The sequence below is a fragment of the Medicago sativa genome, chromosome 1 (genome assembly GCF_051527215.1).
Source record: "Medicago sativa cultivar Bolivia chromosome 1, Bolivia_mono, whole genome shotgun sequence".
NCBI classification, from domain to species: Eukaryota; Viridiplantae; Streptophyta; class Magnoliopsida; order Fabales; family Fabaceae; genus Medicago; species Medicago sativa.
This window is the reverse complement of record NC_140749.1, coordinates 66,004,992-66,026,804: the sequence shown is the minus strand read 5'-3', so window position 1 is coordinate 66,026,804 and position 21,813 is coordinate 66,004,992.

Here is a 21,813-nt window from a genome sequence, read left to right as displayed (position 1 = left end):
ATGTTAAAAATTGGACTTTAAATCCTCTGATAAAAATATTAATAACAAACGTGAGCAAAATATTATGATTCAAAATCTTTTAGAAAAAGATTTGTTAGCACTATATTAAATGGACTATAAATCATCTAAAAAAAGATTAGTAACAAACGTGAGCAAAAAATATTGTTAAAGATTGGACTTTAAATCCTCTAAAAAAATATTAGTAACAAAGATGAGCAAAAAATAATGTTAAATATTAGACTTTAAATCCTCTCATAAAAGATTAGTAACAAATGTGAGCAAAAAAAAAGATTAGTAACAAACATGAGAAAAAAATAATGTTAAAAATTGGACTTTAAATCCTCTGATAAAAATATTAGTAATAAACGTGAGCAAAATATTATGATTCAAAATCTTTTAGAAAAAGATTTGTTAGCACTATATTAAAAATATTAATAATTAGGGTTCTCACAGTTCATAGTTCGTTCCCGCATTGTTTAGTTTTTCTCAACCTATCTCTGCTCTCTGCATCAGAATTCAGAATTAACCTATAAGTTTTTTTTTCTTTCATGTTACAACTGATTAATTTTATGGATTATTTGACTTTGCTGGTTTATAAGTGATTATGATTCAAATTATTTACGATTAATTTTAAGAATTATTTGACTTTGCTGGTTTATAATTGCTTATACGAACTATGATAGTGTGCTTTTTTTTTAATCTATAAGCACACCTTTGGGTTGGACTTTTCTTTCCAAAAATACCCTTAATTTTAAATACAAATAGCCAATTATAAAATAATACGTGGATTAGTAATCCATGTCACTAATCGTCACCGTTAACCCTCTTTTACCTCTGTTAACCAAAGATCAAACTCACAAAAAAAACTAGCACAAAACAACAACTCATGTTACTTTTTTATCAGCCGCTTTTATGTTGTAAATCTGTGTTGTTCCCCTCAATACAACCGACAAAAATTGTCAAGTATTTTCATATCCCTTCCACAAAAAACAGTATTCCATATTATTTTATTGATATAAATTACTCATCCTTAGTCTTTGATCAATTGTAACAAACGTGAGTAAAAAATAATGGAAAAGATTGGACTTTAAATCCCCTAAAAAAATATTAGTAACAAACGTGAGCAAAAAATAATGTTAAAGATTGAACTTTAAATTCTCTGGAAAAAAATATTAGTAACAAACGTGAGCAAAATATTATGTTAAAGATTGAACTTTAAATTCTCTAAAAAAAAATTAGTAACAAACGTGAGCAAAAATTAATGTTAAAGGGCAGATCATTCTCAATGTCGGAATCTATCTTCCACGACATGTTTTCAGTCATGGTCAATTATATGTAGCTTTATCGAGAGGAGTTTCTCAAAATTCAACAAAAGTTCTCATTAATGAAGGGAAAATAGAAGGAGAAGATGGAGACTTTACGAAAAATGTAGTTTTTAAAGATATTCTTTTATCGCAATCATAACAATGTTTCTTTTACATAAAATGTCATTTATACATTTATGTTATGATGTTACTAATTACTATTAGAATAAACAATAAATGATCATTATTTTATCTTAATTTTATATGCAGGCAAACTAAAATATCTTTGAGTTCAAAAATAATTTTGTTATATGTCTTGACAATATTTTGTTTATAAATCAATATATCAATAATTTCCATTAATAATTAAAAATTTAATCAAAATTATACAAACAAACATAATAAAATACTCACATGCGTTAGCACAGTAGAAAGAGCGGACAGACGGGCACGATAGTGCCCGTCTTTCCGCTAGTATATATAAAGTAAGGTTTGTTATGCCACGTGTCACTTCCACATTCATTCTCGATATTTTTATTTTTTTCTATTTTTAAAAACCAATATTTTATTTTTTGTCAAAAAAAACCAATATTTTATTTAACAAAAATATCTCAACAAACTTTTGATCTTATGCACTCAGTATTTATATTTATTTTTATTTTTATTGAATTTCTAATATTTTATGTAGCAGAAATATCTCAACAAACTACAAATCAATCAATCAATCAATAGTATATATATAAAGTAAGGTTTTTTATGCCACGTGCCACTTCCACATTCATTATCAATATTTTTATTATTTTTTCTATTTTTAAAAACCAATATTGTATTTAACATAATATCTCAACAAACTTTTGATCTTACGCACTCTGTATTTTTTTTAAATTTTTATTGAATTTCTAATATTTTATGTAGCAGAAATATCTCAACAAACTACACGTCAATCAATCAATCAATAATCAATCAATGAATAGTATATATATATCAATCAATAGTGTATATATAAAGTAAGGTTTTTTATGCCACGTGTTACTTTCACATTCATTCTCAATATTTCTATTATTTTTTCTATTTTTAAAAACCAATATTTTATTTAACATAAATATCTCAACATTTTGATCTTATCCACTCAATATTTTCTTTAATTTTTTTTTGAATTTCTAATATTTTATGTAGCAGAAATATCTCAACAAACTACACATAATATTTTCAACAAAGTTTACATGTATGATCTTATTTTATGATTAAAAGAGTTCAATTTGTTTATTTGTTTCTAGGAAAAGAAACTTCAATTAGTTATTACTAATCTCTTAGCACTGTATCATTCAATTAGTTTTTATGTTTGAGGAAAAAAGGGTTCGATTAGTTTTTATTTTTGATAAAAAAAAAAGGTTCGATTAGTTATTATGTTATCTTTTAGCAACATATTCTAATGCAAATGTTAATTATAAATAAATAAATTTTTGTTAATCACATATTTACATATTTTGAGCACAAGCACAAACCTCAAACCTTCTTTTCATCTAACATTTTTCCTTTTTCAGGTTTGCCAAACACCAATTTTATTCCCTTTCAATCGATTTTTTTTTTCTCATACGCATGGGCCACGAAACAAACCCATGACCACATGTTTAAAGGGACCCAAAACTCTTACCACTTGGACTAATTCATTATTGATTTTGTTACACTTTTTATTCTTGCATTGGACATTCATTTCATCATTTATATATATTTTTAAAATATTATTATAATTATAAATTTAAATAAATTCAATCTAATATACTTACATGTGTATTCGTGCACACAAACTTATAAAACTTACTATTTAATATCTAACCCGGGCAACGCCGGGTCTCTAAACTAGTATATATATAAAGTAAGGTTTTTTATGCCACGTGTCACTTCCACATTCAGTCTCAATATTTTTATTATTTTTTCTATTTTTAAAATCCAATATTTTATTGGGTTAATTAAGTAAATGGTCAATGTAAATATTCACAATTTTGTTTTTAGTCCTTATAAAATTTTCCATCAACATTTTTAGTACCAATAAATTTTTTCCATTAGCATTTCTAGTCCTTATAAAAAATTTCCATCAACATTTTTGGTCCCTAAAATGCGTAAGGAAAATGTCACAGGGACTAGAAAGCGTGATTTTATTTTATATGGAATAAAAACAAAACTGCGAATATTTATAGGGATTAAAAACTTAATTAACCCTATTTTATTTAACATAAATATCTCAACAACATTTTGATCTTATCCACTCAATATTTTCTTTAAATTTTTATTGAATTTCTAATATTTTATGTAGCAGAAATATCTCAACAAACTACACATAATACTTTCAGCAAAGTTTACATATATGATCTTATTTTATGATTAAAAGACTCCAATTTGTTTATTTGTTTTTAGGAAAAGAAGCTTCAATTAGTTATTACTAATCTTTTAGCACTATATCATTCAATTAGTTTTTATGTTTGAGGAAAAAAAAGGTTCGATTAGTTTTTTTTTTATAATAAAAAGGTTCGATTAGTTATTATGTTATCTTTTAGGAGCATATTCTAATGCAAATGTTAACTATAAATAAATTAATTTTCGTTATTCACATATTTACATATTTTGAGCACAAGCATAATCCCCAAACTTTCTTTTCATCTAACATTTTTCCTTCTTCATGTTTGCCAAACACCAATTTTATTATTTCTCATACATACATACATATATATATATATATATATATATATATATATATATATATATATATATATTTCAACCACTTTCTTCCTTTTCAATCGATTTTTCTCTCATATGCATGGGTCACGAAACAAACCCATGACCACATGTTTAAAGGGACCCAAAACTCTTACCACTTGGACTAATTCATTATTGATTTTGTTACACTTTTTATTCTTGCATTGAACATTCATCTCATCATTTATATTTATTTTTATGATATTATTATAATTGAAAATTTAAATAAACTCAAACTAATATACTGACACATTTATTCGCGCACACAAACTTATAAAATTTATTTAATATTTAACCCAAACAACACCGAGTATCTAAACTACTTATTTAAAAGTAAACTCAATAAACACTCCAATACTTTTTGAGAGGAGGAGTACCTACAATACTTAATTAAAAGTTCCCTTCAACTAGGAGTATCGTTGGTTTTGGAGTAATTAGACGATACAAAGTAACAATATGATCATTCCTTGTTTATCTTATACTCCCTGTAACACTTTGTTCTACATTCAACCAAATGAACAATACTTGATATAACTAAAAGCATATTGAAGCAGAAGAATATGCCTCATAAGTTTCGGGGAAGCAATCAATATATTTGCTTATTTCCTAAACAAATGCCCTACTAAGAAGTTAAAGGTACCTGAGGAAGCTTGGAGTCAGGGGCGGTTTTACCGCCCGGCGACCCCGGGCGGTCGCCCGGGCTCAATCAATTTTTTTTGCATTCTAGGCCCAACAAAAACGCCCATTAACACACTTCAAAAAAAAAAATTGGGCAAATTCTCAAGAAAGCTCAATACAAGTAAAAATAATATATTAATACTGCATTGAGAAGTGCTCAACACTCTAGTATTAGTTGAACACTGGACCCACATGAGTAATCCACATTGTTAGTACATTCACTTCTACTATCTACTCTATGTATTTATAGCCAGTGGTCCTCTCATTTGTTTTCAAAATCTCCGATGTGGGACTTCAAATATTAGTCTCACCACATGTTTAACACAACCATTCACTAAAATCTGCCAGACCACCGCATGTTTTTAGCCAACTGCACCAAATTCCTTCCAACAAGGGCACATCATGATTCGTCCTCTATCCACAATCAAAATTCTTATACTTTTGTTTCAAGAATTTCTCCAATCAACACATTGTCTTCAAAGACTTTTATAGTAAACAATAGAGCCTGAAGTTTTAATCTGCAAATTTCGGTCTGGTGTGGAGTGTATTAGTCGAATATGATCTAGTGTTAATGCTTCGTATGTGTGATTGTTTTTTGGAGTTTTAGTGATCAAGTCTCATCTCAATCTAAGAAAGTAAATTTAAATTGGTGTATAGAAGGTTTAGGGCAAGTCAGTTAGCCATTTATCCTTTTAGTTTAGCATCAGTAGGCTTTTGTACAATAGCAGCAACTAGCCATTTGTCCTTTCCTGCTTCTCATGATTCCTCCTCTATCCACAACCAAAACACTTATACTTTTGTTTCAAGAATTTCTCTAACCAAGTCAGTTAGCCATTTACTTCATGTTTATCCTTTAGTTTAGCATCAGTAGGCCAAGTTAGTTAGCCATTTATCCATTTATCCTTTAGGTAATTGTATCCTTCTGCTACACTATATTTCTATATCTTTAAAAAATACTTTATATTTTTACTAGTATTACGAACCGACTCGTACCGAAGCTCTATACCCCAGACGCATTGAATTCTTCGAATGTCGCGTACCGCGAACCCGAACCCGTACCGCGTACCGAAGCTCTATACCCCAGACGCACTAAATTTTTCGCCCAGGCTCGGTAAATATCCTGGCTCCGTCACTGCTTGGAGTGGAAGAAAATCAAGTGTGAAGCATCTAAGAGTGTTTTGCTTAGTATGTTTCATAAACATACTTGATGTTAGAAGGAATAAGCTTGATGATAAAAGTTAAAGTATTGTGCTCATAGGGTACCATCCAACACGTGTTTACAAACTACCCAATCTTGAAACTCAGAAAGTATATATTAGTAAAGATGTAGTATTGAGTGAATCAAAATCACAAAACTGGAGAAATGCATCGGAAAAGGGCAAAGAACACAAACATATACTCATTGAACCTGATCAAAGTGAATGGTCAGATGACAACAATGAAGTTAAAGGTGAACTCATTCACTTTGCATTACTAGTTTATGTTGAACCACTCAACTACAAAAATGATTTGGAGAATGTTGTGTTGAAGAAGGCTATGTTGGATGAACTCAGATTAATAGAGAAGAATCACACTTGGAAGTTGAAACTGCTAGCGAAAAAAAAACATTGTTGTGAAATAACATAAAAAACATTGTTGTGAAATAACATCTAAAAAACATTGTTGTGAAATAACATAAAAAACATTGTTGTGAAATAACATCTCATTGTTGTGAAATAACATTGTTGTGAAATGGATTTTCATTTTCAAAGAAATAACATCTCATTGTTGTGAAATAACATTGTTGTGAAATGGATTTTCATTTTCAAAGATTGAACACATGACCTAGTGCTTATGCTTCAGTTGCACTTCCACTACACCAACTTAAATGCTTTCTAAATTACTTGCAAATATAAAACTTCATGTAAACTCATCGCCTATACCAAATCTAATGCATTTGATATTACTTGCAAATAAATAATATAATGTAAATTGTTAACAAAAATAATAATCTTTCCATTCTCTAATTTTTTGTCATTTTTTTATTCATTTTTCTCCCTATAAAGACTATGATTATGACTGATTGTATATAATGTAAATGATACTCTTTTAAATTTGTAGTGATAAATACTTTTTTTTGAGAGGTCCTAATGATGAATACTTGAATTTATAATTTTTCAAAAATTATAAAATTTAAAGTGATTAGTTTGTAAAAAGAATAAATATATTAATTTTTTATTGGGTAAAAGTAATAAAAAAAAGTAAATTTAGTAGTTTAAATTATATATTAAAGAGTTTAATTTCTATGCATTAACTATAAAGTAATTTTACACATGTATTCAAAGAAAAGTCATATTACATTATCGGTGCATATTAATTAAATCCCAAGCAAAATGAGTAGATAAAAATTTATATTATATATTAGAATTTATAATTTTAATAATAATTAATAAAGTTAAAAATTTAGCACCACTTGACTCAGAGTCCTGAATACACCATTGGTGGCTCTGTCTAGTAGCATATTTGTCTTTATTTCACTTAGATGTCAAATATGCATTTTTCAATGGTATAATGGTTGATTTGTGTGCCATTAAGACTAAGTGAAATGTTTTATAAGTCAATTCTGTAGAATTAAGTCGAACCTAACTTGAGTAACAAAAAAAAATCGAACCTAACCAAAGTTTTAATAAACTGGCTAACACAAATTCTAATAAAAATGGTAATTAAAATCCTTTGTTTACATATGATCATTCTTCTTTATTTCACTTATAATTTGTAATGTTGCATAAATATGACCATTCTTCTTTATTCACTTATACTTTGTTTCAATGAACATTATTCATTTAAAGGTTTTGCTAAAAGTGTCATAAGTCAGGGTCACTTGTTAAAGATTTAAAAATAAAAAAAAAATTAACAACTTTAATGTAAAAAAGTTGTTTTTATGTTTCATTGTATTATTGTATTAAATCCTCAAATTACAAATAAAATTTCTATAAGAGCACACACTTGTTAGAATTTCACATCATTTAAAAGTAGACTCAACAAGCACTCCAATACTTTTTTAGAGGAGTACCTAAAAATATGCTACTTTATTAAAAGTTCCCTTCAACTGTGAAGGATTTAAAAACATACAAAAATAAGCATTTAAAGATTAATTAATTACTTGATCGAGAATAAGCATTTAAAGATTAATTAATTACTTGATCGAGAATGCAATTTTACTTTCACTAAATCAAGCAAAACCAACAGTCCAAATCAAGATTTTGTTTGCGGTCCTACTGTTAGTTTTATAACATTTGATACCCTTTGCAAACGTATATTTCACCGATGTGGGACTTCAATGTATCTAATTCTTCACACACTCCCACCCACCAGTGATCAGCTCAAGCATCATAGTAACAATAACAAGGAACGATCACTGCTACTTTGTATCTTCTTACTCCAAAACTAACCATCACAAACATTTCTCAGAACACAACTCAAATGACACTAGTTGGATCGGTGGTAGCTACCGATTAATAGTGCTTTCATCATATGAGCCACCATTTATTGATGGGACACTTTGATCCTGCTCCTCCTGCAATTGACCAAGTTTTTGCTGTTGCTGCTTTTAGTTCTTTCTCACACATGTTTGGTGAATTCACTTGTTCCGTAAAGATTGTTCAAAAATGTGGAATCTTATGTAGAGTGAAACTTATCATATAAATGTGGAATTTACCATTTATTTATGTTGATAGGACTCTGCATGATGATGCCGTGAAATGGGGGAGAAAATCTTATTTTGTTGGAAAATAGAGACAAGAAATAGAAAAACACATTGTGCTATGGCCGTCGAGATCACTAGTCTTATCCCTAATTAAGGATTTTAATTACCCTTCTTATTAGAATTTTGGTTAGGTTTTTTATTTGAATTTTAGTTAGGCCCGACTAAATTCTAAAAAAACTGACTTATAAAGTGAAGACTAAAAATTCTATCTTGCCCTTAAATTATGATCGCTCATCTCAAGATTTAGATTAACCCGACAAAATCTGATTTGTAAGATGGAAATTTTCATTTATCATATAAACACTTTATAAGGATTCTTCAATTTTGTTGTTACTTCTTTATTTCCGGGTGGCATGACAAAATAACGAGGCAAAATAACAACAAAAAAGTAAAGCAAAAATTAAGTCTCGGGTTTATCTTTTAGGATGAGGGATCCGTTGCTGGACAAAGAATAGTCTTAGTGAACATAGTACCTTAAATATGATCCCTCCTTAACCATAAAATATGTGTGCATATTTTGTTTCTTTCAGGATGAGGGGATCCCATGAACTAAGATTTTTTTTTTATTTATTTATTTATTGCTGATTCATTAGAGAATTAAAGTGTTTATAAATTATGTAAAATAATCTTGTACAAAATCAACATAATCTGTAAATTTCTTCGATGCGGGACTCAAGTGCTTCTTATTTAGTTCCGCACACCACCCACCTGGTTCAGCATAAGCATCCTAGTAATTGCATATACCCAAGAGGTCTTACTTAAAGGGAAAATAAAATCTCAAAAGAGTCTTGGCGACAAAGGTTACACTTGTTTGAGAATTTTTCTGTTTCAAACACTTATCAAGCATACTTCCTGTTAATTCATTATGGAATTGAAGAGTTTATAAATTCTGCCATTTATTCTCTAACCATTCTATTTAACGCTAATACATAGCAGTAGTATCTAAAACATTAACACTTTGTGGAGAATTAGGTAACATTTCTCTCTTCATTTAGAACATATACAAAAATTATAAAAACTTTTGGTCATTCTAAAGGAAGACGAGAAACATTGCCAATTCTCAAATTAAGAAATTTTGAATGTTATAAATTTCCCAGTCCTGCCTTTCAACCTTTAGTTTTATAATGGTGGATACCCTTTGCAAACGTATATCTCTCCGATGTGGGATATAGTACTTTGTACCACCAGTTTGGCTTAAGTACTCCAAAACCCAGTATGACTTATCTTAAGTATTTGCGTACTAAAAGTTATTCCCAATTTAATTACGCCATCAATTAGTTGATGTGATTCATTACAGTTTATGATGAACAATAATATGGATTGTGCTTAATATCAGCTAATGTTCTATTCCGACTACTATGGCCATTAACAGAGCTCTTTCCTTCTTCCTTCCACAAGCATGTAATCTGATGAATGGATTGCCTACACAATGCAAGGGTACACAATTATTCACTTTGTCACAAATTATGTGATTATTATGCAAAAATAAACGCTGTTATATAGAATATTAAATAATTGTTTTAATTTGTACATTGTATCTTCTGGCAGTGTGAACAATAGACCAGTAATGCGATTAATTTACACTGTGAAGTGCAGCATCACAAATACAAAAGATAAGCCATTGATTACTTGACCAGTGTCACATTGAAGATTTGAACAAGGACAACCAATTTCAATAGAGCAATTTAACAAGTTCCAAAATGATTGATCTCATAAGCCACCACTATATTCTCGAAAAAAAATAAATAAGAGAGAGAGAGAGATTTATCAATAAAAAAAAAGAAATTCATAGAGAAAATTAAACAGCAACCACCCATCGAATCATCAACGACCCTTGTTTCTCTTACCACTTCTAGATGTACGTGTTGAAAATCAAGTGATGCACCCGAAGTCGGAGCTATGATTAGACTGGTTGTCCTTTTTCTCATCCCGGATGGAATGCTCGACGTCGTGAACCCTTAGGTTTTAGTATTTTGACGAAGTGTGTCCTTTTTAACATTGATGAAACTGTGAACGCGAGAGACAATTTAATTTGACAAACAACAATTTCTTTTGATGAATTCATCCTCATTTCAACGAATAAAATAAAACCTAATAATTGGTCACAAAACAACTTAGCCTAATAAGCCAAGTTTAATTGTAATGAGATCACAATTGAGCAACGATGAAGCAGAAGGAGAAGCAATAGTACACCAACGTAGGACACTTCATGAGTCAACAATGTATTTCAGAATGTTGTTGATCAATAATAATGATGAAGCAAAAGGAGAAACAATTTAAGTGATTTCAGAGTATTGTCAAAATTATAAATAAAACAAAAAAATTGTGAGGATAAAAACATCTCATATTATTTTTTAGGGACTTATAACATATTACGCATTATATTATTAAGCAAAATAAAAAGCATCTTTTTGGTTTCTTTGGCTTTAAGGCATTGAGAGAAATTGAGGATCGACAATGCCTTAAAGCCAGAGAAATTGTGTGATTTCTCTCAAATGCTTAAAGCCAAAGAAATTATGTGATTTCTCTCAAATACCTTAAAGCCAAAGAAATTATGTGATTTCTCTCAAATGCCTTAAAGTCAGAGAAATTATGTGGTCCACGGAAAACCACATTGCCTCAGCTCCAAAATAGTGTCAATCACCGGCATAGTGATCCCAACGACACTGAGCTCTAATTTTCACACATAATACATCAGCTCCAAAATAATGTTAACAGCCGGCATAAAGATCCTATCAACATTGAGCTCAAAATTTTTCACATGTAATGCCTCAGCTCCAAAATAGTGTCGATCACCGGCATAGTGATCCCTTCAACACTAAGCTATAATTTTTCACATTTGATATTTGATGTATACAAGAATTCATCTCATCATCAATAATTAAATTGAATGGAAATTCACATCAATATATCAAAAAAAATATGTGAAAGAAAAATTCATCATAAAAAATTAATAATATAAAATTCAAACTCCCACTAACCAAATGCATCAAAAGAATTCACAGTATTCATGTTATTCAAAATGACTCTTGAAAACAATGAACCTAAGTCATTTGGTTAAAAGAACAATTAATGTCAAGGTTAGGAAGCCAATGAATGTAATAAATAATTCATTACCATAAATTATAGGAGCTGGGAGCCACTAATTTCATTTTCGACAATTTCAAAGGGTTCAAAAATGCTAGTTGTAACCTTTGGTTTTAGTAAATTTGCTTCTAATGCAATCTACACAAGTACCTGGATCATCAAACTTTAAGAAAGGTAGAATATTTACTTTGATTAATTTCTCAGCCCTTTCCCCAATAAATATGATCCAAGTGTTTATGTCATAAAGTAAAGGATGTCTTCCTCAACATTAGACCTTATAGCAACAAAAGTTTTGACAATGAAAGACGAAGCAAGCTTATGTGAAGTCAAAGACAACTTAAATAAACTATCAACAAAAGATCCAGGGAGTCATGAACCATCTACTAGAGACAATTTATATAGATGAACAAAGGATGAAGCAAGGTTATGTGAGTTTAATCTCAAACTTAGTTTTCTACCTCCAAGAGTAAAACTAAAACAAAGTTGCTCCAACAAGGTAACACAAACAAGTTTCATCCTAAATGAAGGTTACGTGAAATATATTTTTCAAAACAAGTTCAAAACTAGAATGTTAAATTATGGTGACATCTCCCACTAACTTCACAATTACTCCTTGATCATATTAAACTGAAATTAAGTTGACATCTCCCACTAACTTCAAAGGTACTCCTAAATTACAACGTTGTCAGATTTTTACGTCCAACAACTTTTCATTAGACACATGGAAACCATATGGTCAGATACTTTTGTCCTCCCAGAGATAACTCCAAATCTTACTTCCATTTCTAGCGGTTTGATTCGTTTAAGATCTCGATGGAAGCAAAACAATCATTCATTGATAAGAAAAAAAAATGAGTGAATTAAAATATGTCATAAGACAAGATATAGCTTAAAATAAACAAGCTATTATAACGAGGCCAATATAATTGTACAATCACCTTTGGGCAGAATGCACAAACTAAGATCAAAACCTTAGCCAAAACCTCAAATGAGTTAATCAATGAGGATACATTGAACTTGAGAAATTGTCACCTTTAGGCAGACAAATTATTTGGTTCAACATATGAGACAAAACATGAATGCATCAAAATATATCATTTGACAAGATATAGCTCAAAATAAACAAGCTATCACAATGAGACCAATATAATTGTACAATCACCTTTGGGCAGAATGTACAAACTAAGGTTATAACCCTAGTCAAAACCTCAGGTAAGTTAATCAATGAGCATGTATTGAATTCAGAAATTTGTCACCTTTGGGCAGGCAAATTCCTTAGTTCAAAACATTCTCCAATAACTTATCCCAAATAATTTTTTAATTGTAAAATGCAATAACCACCTTTGGGCAGGAAACTACATGTTACAATTAAAAACATTCCTCAAACTACAAAAGGAAATTTCATCAATCAATCAATAGAGGCGGTCCCACTTTGGTGGTAACGACCTATATCAACGCAAGAAATTCTTTGCATAGGAATCAATTACTCTTGTCAAAATATGACACAGAAAAAATATGCATCATTTAAATGCATCTAGACTGGTCAATATCGTTTCAATTTGCATTCATCATAATTTTGTTTGATACAATGCGGTAGAATAGTACGTTAAAAGCACATAGAAGAAAATCAAGATGTCATTATGTGTTATCCTTTTGGAAGAGTACTATTACCGCTAAACTCATAATCTCATTAACAAGTAATGATTTAAATCAATTACCTACGCAGCGGAAATATATGAGACTTGAATTTCACCACAATTGAGGATAAAAGACAAAAGAGTCACAAAAAATATTTAATAAAAGACTATAATATCCTCAATGTAAGTCTCCATAATAAAGAAAAGAGTATTTTTCAACAAAGGATATTTGTTTATCATTTATAGATAATTGACATGTAAGATTCTCCCATTTGATAGAGAATGATAGTTGGATTATCAATCCAAGATTTTTAAAATATTCAAACAACTATTCAACTATATTCTCTATCACACAATGGTCATGTCAATTAATATTACACCAATATGATATGCTCATCCCCTTTATAATAAGAGAACATGTGTAATCAAATTCAATAAAAGAATTTAAATTAATTAAATCATGGCTAACGTCAAAAAGTGTAATCAATTCTCCTTGTATGTAGAGTCATTAAGCTTCGATGACTTAAAGAAAATTCCGCATAATTTGGCATATGTTCATAATTCAACAACAAACCAATATAGCAAAAGAAAGACTCTCATAATACATCAATAAAATACAAGGATAACAATTTTTTATTGCCTTCAGAATTGCTTGAAAATTATCTTTTATGATATTCACAATTGAGCATTCAAATAAGAACAAGGCAACATATAGTTTAATAATTATAAATTCATATACATTGATATTTGGTGCTATGATTGATAAAATTGAGTGTAAAGTAATTTCACAAATACAACACTTTATAGAATAATTTACTTCTATAAAAGAGAATTTCACAAATAATATTTTAGACTCATCCTTGGGAATATATATCTCACAAAAAAAAATTTTTACATATTTCACAAAATAAAATTTATTCCCATAAATAAAAAGCATCTAATATATAAAAAAAATGCATATTACAATAAATAACAAAATTTATGATTAAATAACTAAGTTTAATATTAAATAAAAGGTTTAAGTGCAATTTTGATCCCCTATTTTTCATCTTGTTAACTTTTGATACCCCATTTTCAAATTTTTGGCCCCCTTATTTTTAAAGTCAACAAAAATTTATGGCCCCCCCTCCTCTTTGAATGATGCGGCGCGCTCATTACTGACGTGGATCCTACATGACAATGCTTACATGATACTGTTAGTAGACGCTTCATTTCCATGTCATTAATATTAAAATTAAATAAAAAATTTAATAATTAGAATTTTTTTTAAAAATAAAATAAATCTAAGTTAATATGTCTATTTGAAGAACCCTAACTTGTAAAATTCCCCAATTGAATGAGCCCCTAATCCTTCTTCCTTCAATTCTTTCATTTATCTTTCTCATAGTATTTATTAAGGACAATTTTGTAAAACAACTAATAATATCTCTTTTACACACAATATTAATTGCATTTCTTAATATGTGTGAAATGTCCAAAATGTCATACAATTTGGAACGGATAGAGTAATATTTTACCTATTTTAGAGAGACACAAAACGCTACTGATTCTTAAGTTAGTGTCATCGGGTGATGAACATGTGAGTTACGGTTAAAGACCTTCATTATTTTATAATGGAAGATACCCATTCCAAACGCACATATCTTCGATATGGGGCTCTAGTGCTTCGTAAGAATAACAAGGAATGATTGCATTGCTACTTCGTATCGTTTTACTCCAAAACCAACAATGACAAACCCAAACGTATTAACATTCTATTCTTAATCTACTAAACTAGATAGGAAAATCAATGTCCGTGGAAATTACAATTTTGCCCTTAATAAGGGCATTTTCGTAAATTAGTAAATGGACTCCCCTTGCCTATATATATGTGAAAAGGAAAAAAAAAAAAAAAAGAAGGGGGACGAGAGATTGGAAAGGGAGAGGAAGAAGGGGATGAGAGAAAGAGGAAACAGGAACAGAGAAATAAGGGTCGACGTCTTCTTCTTCTTCATCAAAGAGGTGATTTTCTTATTCCTTCTTGAATCTAAGGCCATGCATGTCACAGATTGAATGAGTTTTGTGCTTTTAATTCAAAAATTTAGGTTTTTGGTTTGTTTCTTTGCAATTTTGGGTTTAATTCATCTATGTGAAATTAAATTTCTCAATTTGTATAGTTTTGAACTATTGCCATCAGATTGTTTAGAAAGTAGCAATTAAGTTGTTGTGGGGTATGTTTGAATTGATGTTTTAGTGTTTGGGTTAAAATTGAAGTCTTTATAAGTAATAAGCTGTCAATTAAGTTGTTTTGCAGAAGCTTAAGTTGGAATACAAGTTGTTGCAGGCATGGTTATGTGTTCTTTATATTACCAATACTAAACTAGATAGGAAAATCAATGTCCGTGGAAATTACAATTTTGCCCTTAATAAGGGCATTTTCGTAAATTAGTAAATGGACTCCCCTTGCCTATATATATGTGAAAAGGAAAAACAAAAAACAAAAGAAGGGGGACGAGAGATTGGAAAGGGAGAGGAAGAAGGGGATGAGAGAAAGAGGAAACAGGAACAGAGAAATAAGGGTCGACGTCTTCTTCTTCTTCATCAAAGAGGTGATTTTCTTATTCCTTCTTGAATCTAAGGCCATGCATGTCTCAGATTGAATGAGTTTTGTGCTTTTAATTCAAAAATTTAGGTTTTTGGTTTGTTTCTTTGCAATTTTGGGTTTAATTCATCTATGTGAAATTAAATTTCTCAATTTGTATAGTTTTGAACTATTGCCATCAGATTGTTTAGAAAGTAGCAATTAAGTTGTTGTGGGGTATGTTTGAATTGATGTTTTAGTGTTTGGGTTAAAATTGAAGTCTTTATAAGTAATAAGCTGTCAATTAAGTTGTTTTGCAGAAGCTTAAGTTGGAATACAAGTTGTTGCAGGCATGGTTATGTGTTCTTTATATTACCAATACTAAACTAGATAGGAAAATCAATGTCCGTGGAAATTACAATTTTGCCCTTAATAAGGGCATTTTCGTAAATTAGTAAATGGACTCCCCTTGCCTATATATATGTGAAAAGGAAAAAAAAAAAAAAACAAAAGAAGGGGGACGAGAGATTGGAAAGGGAGAGGAAGAAGGGGATGAGAGAAAGAGGAAACAGGAACAGAGAAATAAGGGTCGACGTCTTCTTCTTCTTCATCAAAGAGGTGATTTTCTTATTCCTTCTTGAATCTAAGGCCATGCATGTCTCAGATTGAATGAGTTTTGTGCTTTTAATTCAAAAATTTAGGTTTTTGGTTTGTTTCTTTGCAATTTTGGGTTTAATTCATCTATGTGAAATTAAATTTCTCAATTTGTATAGTTTTGAACTATTGCCATCAGATTGTTTAGAAAGTAGCAATTAAGTTGTTGTGGGGTATGTTTGAATTGATGTTTTAGTGTTTGGGTTAAAATTGAAGTCTTTATAAGTAATAAGCTGTCAATTAAGTTGTTTTGCAGAAGCTTAAGTTGGAATACAAGTTGTTGCAGGTATGGTTATGTGTTCTTTATATTACCAATACTAAACTAGATAGGAAAATCAATGTCCGTGGAAATTACAATTTTGCCCTTAATAAGGGCATTTTCGTAAATTAGTAAATGGACTCCCCTTGCCTATATATATGTGAAAAGGAAAAAAAAAAACAAAAGAAGGGGGACGAGAGATTGGAAAGGGAGAGGAAGAAGGGGATGAGAGAAAGAGGAAACAGGAACAGAGAAATAAGGGTCGACGTCTTCTTCTTCTTCATCAAAGAGGTGATTTTCTTATTCCTTCTTGAATCTAAGGCCATGCATGTCTCAGATTGAATGAGTTTTGTGCTTTTAATTCAAAAATTTAGGTTTTTGGTTTGTTTCTTTGCAATTTTGGGTTTAATTCATCTATGTGAAATTAAATTTCTCAATTTGTATAGTTTTGAACTATTGCCATCAGATTGTTTAGAAAGTAGCAATTAAGTTGTTGTGGGGTATGTTTGAATTGATGTTTTAGTGTTTGGGTTAAAATTGAAGTCTTTATAAGTAATAAGCTGTCAATTAAGTTGTTTTGCAGAAGCTTAAGTTGGAATACAAGTTGTTGCAGGCATGGTTATGTGTTCTTTATATTACCAATACTAAACTAGATAGGAAAATCAATGTCCGTGGAAATTACAATTTTGCCCTTAATAAGGGCATTTTCGTAAATTAGTAAATGGACTCCCCTTGCCTATATATATGTGAAAAGGAAAAAAAAAAACAAAAGAAGGGGGACGAGAGATTGGAAAGGGAGAGGAAGAAGGGGATGAGAGAAAGAGGAAACAGGAACAGAGAAATAAGGGTCGACGTCTTCTTCTTCTTCATCAAAGAGGTGATTTTCTTATTCCTTCTTGAATCTAAGGCCATGCATGTCTCAGATTGAATGAGTTTTGTGCTTTTAATTCAAAAATTTAGGTTTTTGGTTTGTTTCTTTGCAATTTTGGGTTTAATTCATCTATGTGAAATTAAATTTCTCAATTTGTATAGTTTTGAACTATTGCCATCAGATTGTTTAGAAAGTAGCAATTAAGTTGTTGTGGGGTATGTTTGAATTGATGTTTTAGTGTTTGGGTTAAAATTGAAGTCTTTATAAGTAATAAGCTGTCAATTAAGTTGTTTTGCAGAAGCTTAAGTTGGAATACAAGTTGTTGCAGGTATGGTTATGTGTTCTTTATATTACCAATACTAAACTAGATAGGAAAATCAATGTCCGTGGAAATTACAATTTTGCCCTTAATAAGGGCATTTTCGTAAATTAGTAAATGGACTCCCCTTGCCTATATATATGTGAAAAGGAAAAAAAAAAACAAAAGAAGGGGGACGAGAGATTGGAAAGGGAGAGGAAGAAGGGGATGAGAGAAAGAGGAAACAGGAACAGAGAAATAAGGGTCGACGTCTTCTTCTTCTTCATCAAAGAGGTGATTTTCTTATTCCTTCTTGAATCTAAGGCCATGCATGTCTCAGATTGAATGAGTTTTGTGCTTTTAATTCAAAAATTTAGGTTTTTGGTTTGTTTCTTTGCAATTTTGGGTTTAATTCATCTATGTGAAATTAAATTTCTCAATTTGTATAGTTTTGAACTATTGCCATCAGATTGTTTAGAAAGTAGCAATTAAGTTGTTGTGGGGTATGTTTGAATTGATGTTTTAGTGTTTGGGTTAAAATTGAAGTCTTTATAAGTAATAAGCTGTCAATTAAGTTGTTTTGCAGAAGCTTAAGTTGGAATACAAGTTGTTGCAGGTATGGTTATGTGTTCTTTATATTACCAATACTAAACTAGATAGGAAAATCAATGTCCGTGGAAATTACAATTTTGCCCTTAATAAGGGCATTTTCGTAAATTAGTAAATGGACTCCCCTTGCCTATATATATGTGAAAAGGAAAAAAAAAAACAAAAGAAGGGGGACGAGAGATTGGAAAGGGAGAGGAAGAAGGGGATGAGAGAAAGAGGAAACAGGAACAGAGAAATAAGGGTCGACGTCTTCTTCTTCTTCATCAAAGAGGTGATTTTCTTATTCCTTCTTGAATCTAAGGCCATGCATGTCTCAGATTGAATGAGTTTTGTGCTTTTAATTCAAAAATTTAGGTTTTTGGTTTGTTTCTTTGCAATTTTGGGTTTAATTCATCTATGTGAAATTAAATTTCTCAATTTGTATAGTTTTGAACTATTGCCATCAGATTGTTTAGAAAGTAGCAATTAAGTTGTTGTGGGGTATGTTTGAATTGATGTTTTAGTGTTTGGGTTAAAATTGAAGTCTTTATAAGTAATAAGCTGTCAATTAAGTTGTTTTGCAGAAGCTTAAGTTGGAATACAAGTTGTTGCAGGCATGGTTATGTGTTCTTTATATTACCAATACTAAACTAGATAGGAAAATCAATGTCCGTGGAAATTACAATTTTGCCCTTAATAAGGGCATTTTCGTAAATTAGTAAATGGACTCCCCTTGCCTATATATATGTGAAAAGGAAAAAAAAAAACAAAAGAAGGGGGACGAGAGATTGGAAAGGGAGAGGAAGAAGGGGATGAGAGAAAGAGGAAACAGGAACAGAGAAATAAGGGTCGACGTCTTCTTCTTCTTCATCAAAGAGGTGATTTTCTTATTCCTTCTTGAATCTAAGGCCATGCATGTCTCAGATTGAATGAGTTTTGTGCTTTTAATTCAAAAATTTAGGTTTTTGGTTTGTTTCTTTGCAATTTTGGGTTTAATTCATCTATGTGAAATTAAATTTCTCAATTTGTATAGTTTTGAACTATTGCCATCAGATTGTTTAGAAAGTAGCAATTAAGTTGTTGTGGGGTATGTTTGAATTGATGTTTTAGTGTTTGGGTTAAAATTGAAGTCTTTATAAGTAATAAGCTGTCAATTAAGTTGTTTTGCAGAAGCTTAAGTTGGAATACAAGTTGTTGCAGGTATGGTTATGTGTTCTTTATATTACCAATACTAAACTAGATAGGAAAATCAATGTCCGTGGAAATTACAATTTTGCCCTTAATAAGGGCATTTTCGTAAATTAGTAAATGGACTCCCCTTGCCTATATATATGTGAAAAGGAAAAAAAAAAACAAAAGAAGGGGGACGAGAGATTGGAAAGGGAGAGGAAGAAGGGGATGAGAGAAAGAGGAAACAGGAACAGAGAAATAAGGGTCGACGTCTTCTTCTTCTTCATCAAAGAGGTGATTTTCTTATTCCTTCTTGAATCTAAGGCCATGCATGTCTCAGATTGAATGAGTTTTGTGCTTTTAATTCAAAAATTTAGGTTTTTGGTTTGTTTCTTTGCAATTTTGGGTTTAATTCATCTATGTGAAATTAAATTTCTCAATTTGTATAGTTTTGAACTATTGCCATCAGATTGTTTAGAAAGTAGCAATTAAGTTGTTGTGGGGTATGTTTGAATTGATGTTTTAGTGTTTGGGTTAAAATTGAAGTCTTTATAAGTAATAAGCTGTCAATTAAGTTGTTTTGCAGAAGCTTAAGTTGGAATACAAGTTGTTGCAGGCATGGTTATGTGTTCTTTATATTACCAATACTAAACTAGATAGGAAAATCAATGTCCGTGGAAATTACAATTTTGCCCTTAATAAGGGCATTTTCGTAAATTAGTAAATGGACTCCCCTTGCCTATATATATGTGAAAAGGAAAAAAAAAAACAAAAGAAGGGGGACGAGAGATTGGAAAGGGAGAGGAAGAAGGGGATGAGAGAAAGAGGAAACAGGAACAGAGAAATAAGGGTCGACGTCTTCTTCTTCTTCATCAAAGAGGTGATTTTCTTATTCCTTCTTGAATCTAAGGCCATGCATGTCTCAGATTGAATGAGTTTTGTGCTTTTAATTCAAAAATTTAGGTTTTTGGTTTGTTTCTTTGCAATTTTGGGTTTAATTCATCTATGTGAAATTAAATTTCTCAATTTGTATAGTTTTGAACTATTGCCATCAGATTGTTTAGAAAGTAGCAATTAAGTTGTTGTGGGGTATGTTTGAATTGATGTTTTAGTGTTTGGGTTAAAATTGAAGTCTTTATAAGTAATAAGCTGTCAATTAAGTTGTTTTGCAGAAGCTTAAGTTGGAATACAAGTTGTTGCAGGTATGGTTATGTGTTCTTTATATTACCAATACTAAACTAGATAGGAAAATCAATGTCCGTGGAAATTACAATTTTGCCCTTAATAAGGGCATTTTCGTAAATTAGTAAATGGACTCCCCTTGCCTATATATATGTGAAAAGGAAAAAAAAAAACAAAAGAAGGGGGACGAGAGATTGGAAAGGGAGAGGAAGAAGGGGATGAGAGAAAGAGGAAACAGGAACAGAGAAATAAGGGTCGACGTCTTCTTCTTCTTCATCAAAGAGGTGATTTTCTTATTCCTTCTTGAATCTAAGGCCATGCATGTCTCAGATTGAATGAGTTTTGTGCTTTTAATTCAAAAATTTAGGTTTTTGGTTTGTTTCTTTGCAATTTTGGGTTTAATTCATCTATGTGAAATTAAATTTCTCAATTTGTATAGTTTTGAACTATTGCCATCAGATTGTTTAGAAAGTAGCAATTAAGTTGTTGTGGGGTATGTTTGAATTGATGTTTTAGTGTTTGGGTTAAAATTGAAGTCTTTATAAGTAATAAGCTGTCAATTAAGTTGTTTTGCAGAAGCTTAAGTTGGAATACAAGTTGTTGCAGGCATGGTTATGTGTTCTTTATATTACCAATACTAAACTAGATAGGAAAATCAATGTCCGTGGAAATTACAATTTTGCCCTTAATAAGGGCATTTTCGTAAATTAGTAAATGGACTCCCCTTGCCTATATATATGTGAAAAGGAAAAAAAAAAACAAAAGAAGGGGGACGAGAGATTGGAAAGGGAGAGGAAGAAGGGGATGAGAGAAAGAGGAAACAGGAACAGAGAAATAAGGGTCGACGTCTTCTTCTTCTTCATCAAAGAGGTGATTTTCTTATTCCTTCTTGAATCTAAGGCCATGCATGTCTCAGATTGAATGAGTTTTGTGCTTTTAATTCAAAAATTTAGGTTTTTGGTTTGTTTCTTTGCAATTTTGGGTTTAATTCATCTATGTGAAATTAAATTTCTCAATTTGTATAGT